This window comes from Hibiscus syriacus, unplaced genomic scaffold, assembly GCF_006381635.1.
Source record: "Hibiscus syriacus cultivar Baekdansim isolate YM2019G1 unplaced genomic scaffold, ASM638163v2 tig00110462_pilon, whole genome shotgun sequence".
NCBI classification, from domain to species: domain Eukaryota; kingdom Viridiplantae; phylum Streptophyta; class Magnoliopsida; order Malvales; family Malvaceae; genus Hibiscus; species Hibiscus syriacus.
Window position 1 is genome coordinate 3,169,464 of NW_024062747.1, and position 8,379 is coordinate 3,177,842.

The 8,379-nt window shown below is 35.8% G+C and overlaps 1 pseudogene; it reads right to left on the reverse strand.

The window, feature by feature from the left end:
* Window positions 1-5,182: 5,182 nt before the first annotated feature.
* On the reverse strand, window positions 5,183-8,372 carry LOC120127178 (annotated as a pseudogene).
* Between the last annotated feature and the right edge of the window lie 7 nt (window positions 8,373-8,379).

Consider the following 8,379-nt stretch of genomic DNA (forward strand, 5'->3'; position numbering starts at 1 on the left):
TATTCAAACTTATATAATTTGAGGAACACAAAACATAATTTCTCTAATATTTAAACTTGTATATCATAAATTATCACTAGATTAAGAGAAAAAAATAGAGACAAAATCCCTCTCACCTCTTCTTTAATTTCATCCCTAATTTTCTAGTTTTTCTGTTATAAACCTTAAAAAATTTCCAATAAAATTTTAATATAATTTAAATAAAAGAAAACATAATTTAAATAACATAAAAACTTTAGAGATTTAAATAAAAGGAAACATAATTTAAAAGCTTATTTTTTAAAACAAAAAAAATTATGAGAATGAAAACGTAAACATTAAATACTTATTTTGATTAAAAACACTTTAAACACCTCAATGTAAATGAAATTCAATTTAAACACTTATTTTTTCAAATAAATTTCTTAATATATATATATAATTCTAAAATAATTTATAAAAATAAATAATTAGTTTTTCATTATCACCCAAAGTGCAGCAAGTTGAAGCTTGCTCATTTATGTTTTGCAATGATCTTTTGATTTTCTGCAAATGAACACTGGATTACATCTTCGGGGTGAAATGTGTATTGGAGAAGTTCTATGAGATTTCTGGTTTGAAACTTAATGTCGCAAAGTCAAAAAATTTCACCTCTGGCATGAATATTGATTTGGTAACCTTGGTGTAGGAAGCTATTGGGTTTAGAGTGGGCAGGCTCCCAGTTAAGTATCTTGATGCGTCTCTTGTTCCCAGAAAACTAAAAGAGAAGTATTCTGTTAGGTTGGTGGATAAAATCAAAACTAGACTTGGACTTTGGTCTAGCGAAAGGCTGAGTTATGTAAGTAGATTGCAACTGATAAAAGTTGTTTTGTTTAACATAGCGAAACTGTCATGATAAATGAAATTAACCAGATTTTTTCTAGGTTTGTAATACCCCAAATATTTTGTTAATGACCAAAATGAATAAATTGAAAGTTTAATGGCTAAATTATAAACTTTAAAAATTTAGGGACCAAAGTATAATTTTAAAAAGTTATGTAACTTGGTCCCGTAAACGAATAGTTTACCCCCAAGAATGATTTTTTCATGGGTTTCAAATTTTTTATACGAAGTTTTTGTTGAAAGCTATAAAGAGTAAAAGTACGAGAAAAAATCGGATAATCATATCGAATTAAAAATTCAGGAAAGAAATTTTCCTACTCATGATTTGAAGTTGGTTGCAGTAGTGTTTGTTTTAAATAATTGATGTCACTACTTGTATGGTGAAAAGTGTTACATTTATTGGTATCAGAGCTACAAGTTTAGCCTGGTTTGGACATGAATCGGGTCTCTAGCAAGTAGAGATTATATACATGCCATTAGGATGTTAAAATTACTGATGTGATGTCTGTATGAATGGAAACAACTTCTTACTCATTTGAAATTGATGGTGTTTGTATTAGATTGGTTAGGATAAAAGATTTCTCTATAATCAATCTCAAGAGATATTTTAGCGACTAACCCTTTAAACTAAAGTGCAAGGATAAGTTGAATATGTAGGAAAAGGAATTCTCAACTGATCTTATAAAATTGCCATTTCATAAGTTTAAAAATTATTCTAGGAGATTGGTTATCGACATATGATGCTAAAGTTAAATGCCAATTGAAAAGATTAATCTTACAAGTTCCAAATGGTTTATAGGCAAAAGGTTGAATTATCTGAGCAATGTGATATCAGTTGTAACTGCTTGAAAGTTATTATCACATGAGAGTGAAACATATTTAGCTCATGTGATAAATACAAAGGAAACAAATATAAATCTAGAGAATATACCTATAGACCCAGAAGTGGAATTTGGTATCGATGTGCATCCTAGAACGACACCAACATCAATGAAACATTATAGGATGGTTCCTACAGAACTTAGAGAGTAAAAGCTCAATTACAATAATTATTAGATCGAAGTTTTATAAGACCTACTATATCATCTTGGGGAGCTCTAGTCTTGTTTGTGAAAAAGAAAGACGAATCAAAGAGATTATGTGTGGATTACTGTCAACATAATAAAGTGACATTGAAGAATAAATATCTTTTACCAAGGATTGATGATCTCTTTCATCAACTTAAAGGAACAACGATAATTTCTAAAATTGATCTTCGATCAGGGTATCATCAATTGAAGATCAAATAAGAGGATATACTAAAGATAGCTTTCAGAACTAGATACGGACATTATGAGTTTGTATTAATGTCATTTGCTCTTACGAATGCACTAGAAACTTTTATGAATCTGATGAATCGAGTATTTCAACCATATTTAGATCAATTTATGGTGGTATTCATTGATGATATATTGGTTTATTCTAAAACCAAAGAGGATCATGATAATCATCTTCAGATAGTTTTTTTTTTACATCCTCTGAAAAAAGAAACTATATGCAAATTTGTCGAAGTGTGAGTTTTGGTTGATTGAAGTAACTTCACTTGGACACATAGTTTCAGCTGAAGGAATTTTGGTTGATCCTAAAAAGGTTCAAGCAATCATTGAATGGTGAACCCGAAGAATGTTTTGAGGTGAGAATTTTTTTGGGATTAGCTGGCTATTGTCGACAGTTCGTGAAACACTTTTCAATGATTGATGCTCCAATTATTAATTATTAATAAAGGATGTTCTATTTGTTTGGACAAATAAATGTCAGGAAAGTTTTGACAAACTAAAGAAGATATTAATAAAAGCTCATGTTTTGGTACAACCAGAATTAGGAAATGATTTTATAGTATATAGTGATGCATCCTATAATGGTTTGGGGTGTGTATTAAAGCAAGAAGGAAAGATGATAAAATATGCTTCTCGATAGCTCAAAATTTATGAAAATAATTATCCTACTCATGATTTGAAATTAGTTGCAGTAGTGTTTACTTTAAATATTTGGTGTCACTATTTATATGGTGAAAAGTGTTATAAAGTTTATGTGGAAAGGGGTGGTGTCCCATCTAGATGTGCAAGGGTGAGTTGGAATAGTATTTGTACCCTAAATCTGAGGGGGTCTAGGAGTGAAAAACTTGAAATGTTGAAACAAATCTTGTATTTTGGTTTTGGTGAGAAGTTTGCTTGCTGAGGAAGGCTGCCTTTGAGTTGCTTAGGTCAGATCTTATGTTTTGAGGGGTGAAGATTTTTGGCTTGCTAAGAATAAGCTTATTTCAGCTGGTGACTAAGGAAAATATTGAAGATGAGAAGTGAGGTCCATGCCTTGTTTACTGGACAAATGGACGGGGTTAAGATTTCTGTTAGATGGTTTTATGAAGAGATTATAAAGAAGCATGAGAAGGTTGTGTGGCAGAAGGTTGTCTAGTTCCCCATTTATGTTCTTAATCATTCCATAATTGCTTGGTTGGCTATTCTGAATAAGCAATCTACTGCTGAAATGCTTATCAGAACGGGGATGATGGTTGATTGGAGCTGCAGGATCTGTGGTGTGATGCCTGAGACTAGGTGCCATATGTTTTTTTAATGTTGTTTTTCTCGAGCAGTTTGAAAAGCCATTCTTTGTTTGTGTAGGATTGATCGGGCTATAGGAAGCTGGGAAGATGAGCTTTATTGGGTTGTTGTTTACCTTAAGATTAAGTCTTTGGTTGTTTACATTTTTAAAATAACTTGGTGTACTTATATATGTTTTATATGGAAGAGAGAAACTATAGGCAATTCACGGGTATAAATAAGAATGTTGATGATATTATTGAAAGCATTAAAGGGATTGTGAAGGTTAAAGTTTACAGGAAAATCATTATAATTGATGTGGTTAATCATAATCTTTTATAGTATGGAGAATCCTGTCCTCTTAGGAGATGTTTTGTACCCTATATTGATTGGTAGCAATATTTTTTGGGCTACTTCTTGGATAATAAGATGAATTACTTATCCAAATTCATACAAATAATTACAACAAAATCAAGATTGGATAATCAAAATATATTTAAACTTAGATTTAAAAAAAAAAATCTAAATTTTAAAATCCAAATTTATCGATAAGCTAATACATCATTTAACACTTTTTGTAAGCTTTTGAAGAACTATATCTATAACATGCATTAAAATCCTAAATCATTTATTAAATACTTGAATCAAAAGGGTCAAACCATAAAAATCTTCGAGTAATTTCGTTGATGGTCCAGTAGCTCCCCTCCAGAAAAAAAGTTGCAGCTTTTCCGTCATTGTAATTATGGAAGAAATAAGGAGGCAAATAGTTTTGGTAATAAAGGTCTGCATACTACTCTTCGGTCAGCGTTGCATTATCCTTATCAGATCGTACACCCAGTTTAAAAGTTTGGCATCTATAGATTTAATGACTCAATGTTCCTACTTCCCTTTAAATCTAATTCCTCTCTTATTTGTTATTCAAAGGAATAAAGAGATAAAATATTAAATGTCCTAAATAATATTTAAAATTATAAATTTATAAATAGAATAAATTGAATCGGAAAAATCTTCTTTATAATAGTAAATAATTTTATTAAGTGAGATGGATATGACAAAATCCCCAATGGCCTACTTCATAGACATTGATGACCTTTGCTTCCAAAAGAACAATAGATTTCAAGCATGGCACGCGTGCTAATTTAACTGTTAGTCATTTGCCCATCAAGTTACATACATTAAAATCATGTGTCCCCCACGACTCTTTCGGGAACTTAATAGAGAGAGGGGCCTTAGCAGTAAGCCTCATGCCCTACCCTCTGATCGAATCATTTTAAAAGACTTTGCCCAAGTTAAAAAAAAAAAGATTGGTTCCAAGCATTGCGATGGGGTGTTTTTTTCCTAAAGAGTGTTGAGGCTTTTGTAGGCAAGCAACCAGGTTTTACCGTCCTTTTGCTGACAAATGCATTTAAAACCAAAACGAAACTTGGTTTCATTGCATTGCTTGTTTGTTTTTAATGTCTGAAACAATTCAAAAATAATAATAAAATGGATAGGTTTATGAAACAGAGGTAGCTGAGCAGAAGCCAAATATCTAAGCAAAAGATATGAAAAAGGAGAACTGAAAGCCCAATTAGGACACTGTGAACACCATGGTTTTCTGTATCACCAGAGGAGATCTTTTGGAAGGAGAAAACCTGCACTCAAAACTCCAAAGGTTCATCCCTCACTCCAATGGCCAACGCCTCTATAAACGGCGGTTCCATTTGATGTCTCTGGCAACTTACAGCCAAAGGCATTTAAGAAGATTAAAAGGAAAAGACAAGTACTGTCTGCAAATTGAATGCCGAGAAACAAAAGGAACAGTGCACGGCTTTGTGACTAAATTTCTATCAGAACACATTCCTAGATGGCTTTGTGACTAAATTTCTATCAGAACACATTCCTAGATAACTTTAAAAAAAACAAACAAACTGGGTCGGTGGTTCTCATCCGTCGCTTCAGAACACCAACTTCCTACGAAGTGCTGAGATTTTATTACTTTCCCCAGAGAAAGCAGCGAGATCCAGGATGGTTTCGACGATCAGGTCTTTGAATATTAGACGCTCGATATCAAGGACTGATTCCGACATCTCAACAGGGTGATCTCCCCAACCGTTAATGGCATCCCCTGCCAGGTCTTTTCTCAAGCACCACAAATTACCTCGAACAAGTCATCCGATGAGTCTCGCTCTCGGATCTTTTGGAATTCGGACCAAATTTGATGCAACGATGTTGAGTCAACAAGATTCCACGCCGGTAATCGTCTATTTCGATTGATTATTTCGTTGATGATATCGAATACAAGCTTCCTTTGGAGTCTAGAGACTTTGGAGGTATTTTTACCTTTCAGAAGCTGTTGCTTCTCGAGCAACAAAAAGACATCAGAGTTATCCGGCAGGTAACTGGAGGCCCTCAGGATATCGGAAATGTAGATGAAATCACAAACATCTGATTTATCTTCGGACATAGATTCGTCGGATGAGATCACGGCGAAACTCCATGTCTCATCTTCTGATTCAACAACTTAATCAGATAATATCACCAATGATGGTAAAATAAATCACAAACTGTTTAACTAATCGCACAGAATATTACTTGCGTCATCATAATCGAATGCAAAATTTAGCGAATCGATATCAGTTCGCATACTTTTTTATAATGATAATAAATGTTTCAGAATTCATATTGCAAGAAGAAGAAAATACGTTCTTACCTTTGAAATCGATACTCCGTTTCCTAACAGGGGAAAGAGACGACTCCTTGCAAACGACGAGTCAAGTACGGAGACAGGACTCAGCTGCAACTTGGTAGAAGCGGTCATCTCTGCTATGCTGTGAAGCAGCTTATCACACCGTTCCAAGAGGCTTCTCCCGTCCTTGTATTCCTCGACCTTCGATCTCTGTAAAAACAAATAATGCCAAAAACAAATAATTACTCTAGTTTAAATAGATAACAGTAATTATGCAAAATTAGATAACCCAATCTCCATGGTAATTAAGTAATTTAGCAAATTTACCTCCGTATCAGTTTGAGAACACGTGCTAATGCTACTCTCCGAAACAGTGGATGTTCCATCCTCTGCTGGAACAAATATTACCTTCTCTTCATTCTGATAAATCTCAGACGTTGATTTCCTGTTTCTCGGTGATCTATTACCCGTATGATCTATCCGGTTTTTCTCACATTAACTCGAGGGGACTGAACTGGAGATAGTCTTCTCTGGTCCACATTACTATTCCCTCTCCTCTGCGTTTCAACACTCAATGGCCTTCTATTAAGACTCTTCGCGCCACACTCACTCCTTGTAGGAGATACTGAACCCCTACTCTTCCTTTGGTTCCGTTCATTCTCCGACCGAAAATGTCTAGGACTTTGGGTCGGATGAACCTCGATACTCAAATTCTGGCGAGGTCTAAGCCTTGATCTATTACTCGAAGGAGGCAATTCGTTGCCAATCCTTCTGGCCGGGTAAGCTGGCGATCTTCCCGGTTTGATAACGGTAACTGGAGATTGTTCATTTTCATAAACAAAGTTTCTGTTATTCGTTTGGCTTGGAGGTTTCTTGGTGTGCAAGAGACCTTTGAGTTGCAAGGCCTCGAGGATTTGCTTAAGAGTCTCGAGATCTTTCGATGGCTCGTCTATTCCTCTGAGCTTAAGTCGTTTCTCAATCTCTCCATAGATGGAAAAAGTTTGCTTTGGCTCGGGGAAAAAATCGGCTGACTCGTAGAAACATTTCCTTTGGCCTAATCCTCGAACCGCAGTTTTCATTGGTTCGGTTCTCGCATTTCTTAAGCTTTCTGATCTGTTGTTCATTAAATGCGCTTGTTTGGCTACATTTTCTCTCACTACATTGCTCGAACTCTCTTCGTTTTGGAAATTTGGTAGTTGGCTCGGTTTTAAACGGAAATTAACTCCATCTATAAAACGATAGAGAAATAGATCTCTGCCTCTAGCTTCCGACGCGGATCTTCGGAGCTCTGCTTTTTCATTAGGTTCGGAATCCGAATTCGGTAACGATCCGAGTCCCATGAGCCTCACGATTACGCTAGGTGACCGTCGCTGTTTGTCGTTATCATCCACTCCATTTTCTTCACTGCTGGTTTCAGATTGGTTCGTACGGATCTCACAGGGTTTGAGGCTTCCTTTAGCATCAACGACGGCTCTGCTATCGAGAGAGAGCCTTGGGGCTTCTTTTGAAAATTTCCATGGTGACTTCGCTCTGCCTTCTTTGAATTCGAAAACGGAAAGCGGAAGAGAAACCTCGTTCTGCTTATCCTTCGGGGAGAAAGATTCTGGCGCTGGAGAACAGAGTTGCGACATCGCCGAAAATTGCTTGAAACGGTCTGGTGATGGTGCTAATCGGCCTTGTGGCTCCTTCTCTAATTCTCTCGCTGGTAATGGAGATTCAACGACCTTCTTTTCCTCCGACGTCGTTTCACTCGCCTGAAGAAAAAGGAGTCGATAAAACATGACCAACGCAGAAAGAAATCTCCTGGACACCCATATTGAAAAAAATAGAAAAAAGACCTACCGGCGAAGGAGGGAGGCGTTTGGTGGAGTGGAGGCATTTGCCGGTAAGAATCTGGTGACGATCAAAGATCTGAAGGAAACCAGCCATGCAACCCATTTGTTTCCCAATCTGCTCCTCTAGATTTTGCTCAGGCACAATTCCAGTAGTCATCAAAGAAAAAAAATCCCTCTATTTTAACTTAGTTATCCTCTGCTTTCTGCCTCTCTCTTAACTTACTATCTTCTCATTAAACCCCATATTAATATATGTCTCCATTTTTTTTCTGTTTATGATTCTCTCTTCGTTCCCTTTTTTATTTTTTTCTCTGGCCGAGTGGGGTTGTGACTGCAGTCTATTTCTGCATCTCCCACTTTTCTGGTCTTTTAAAGGGCGGGCGAAGTTTAGGAAAAGAACATTGAGGCAGGTCGAGTGGACTAACTTACCCCTGACCTT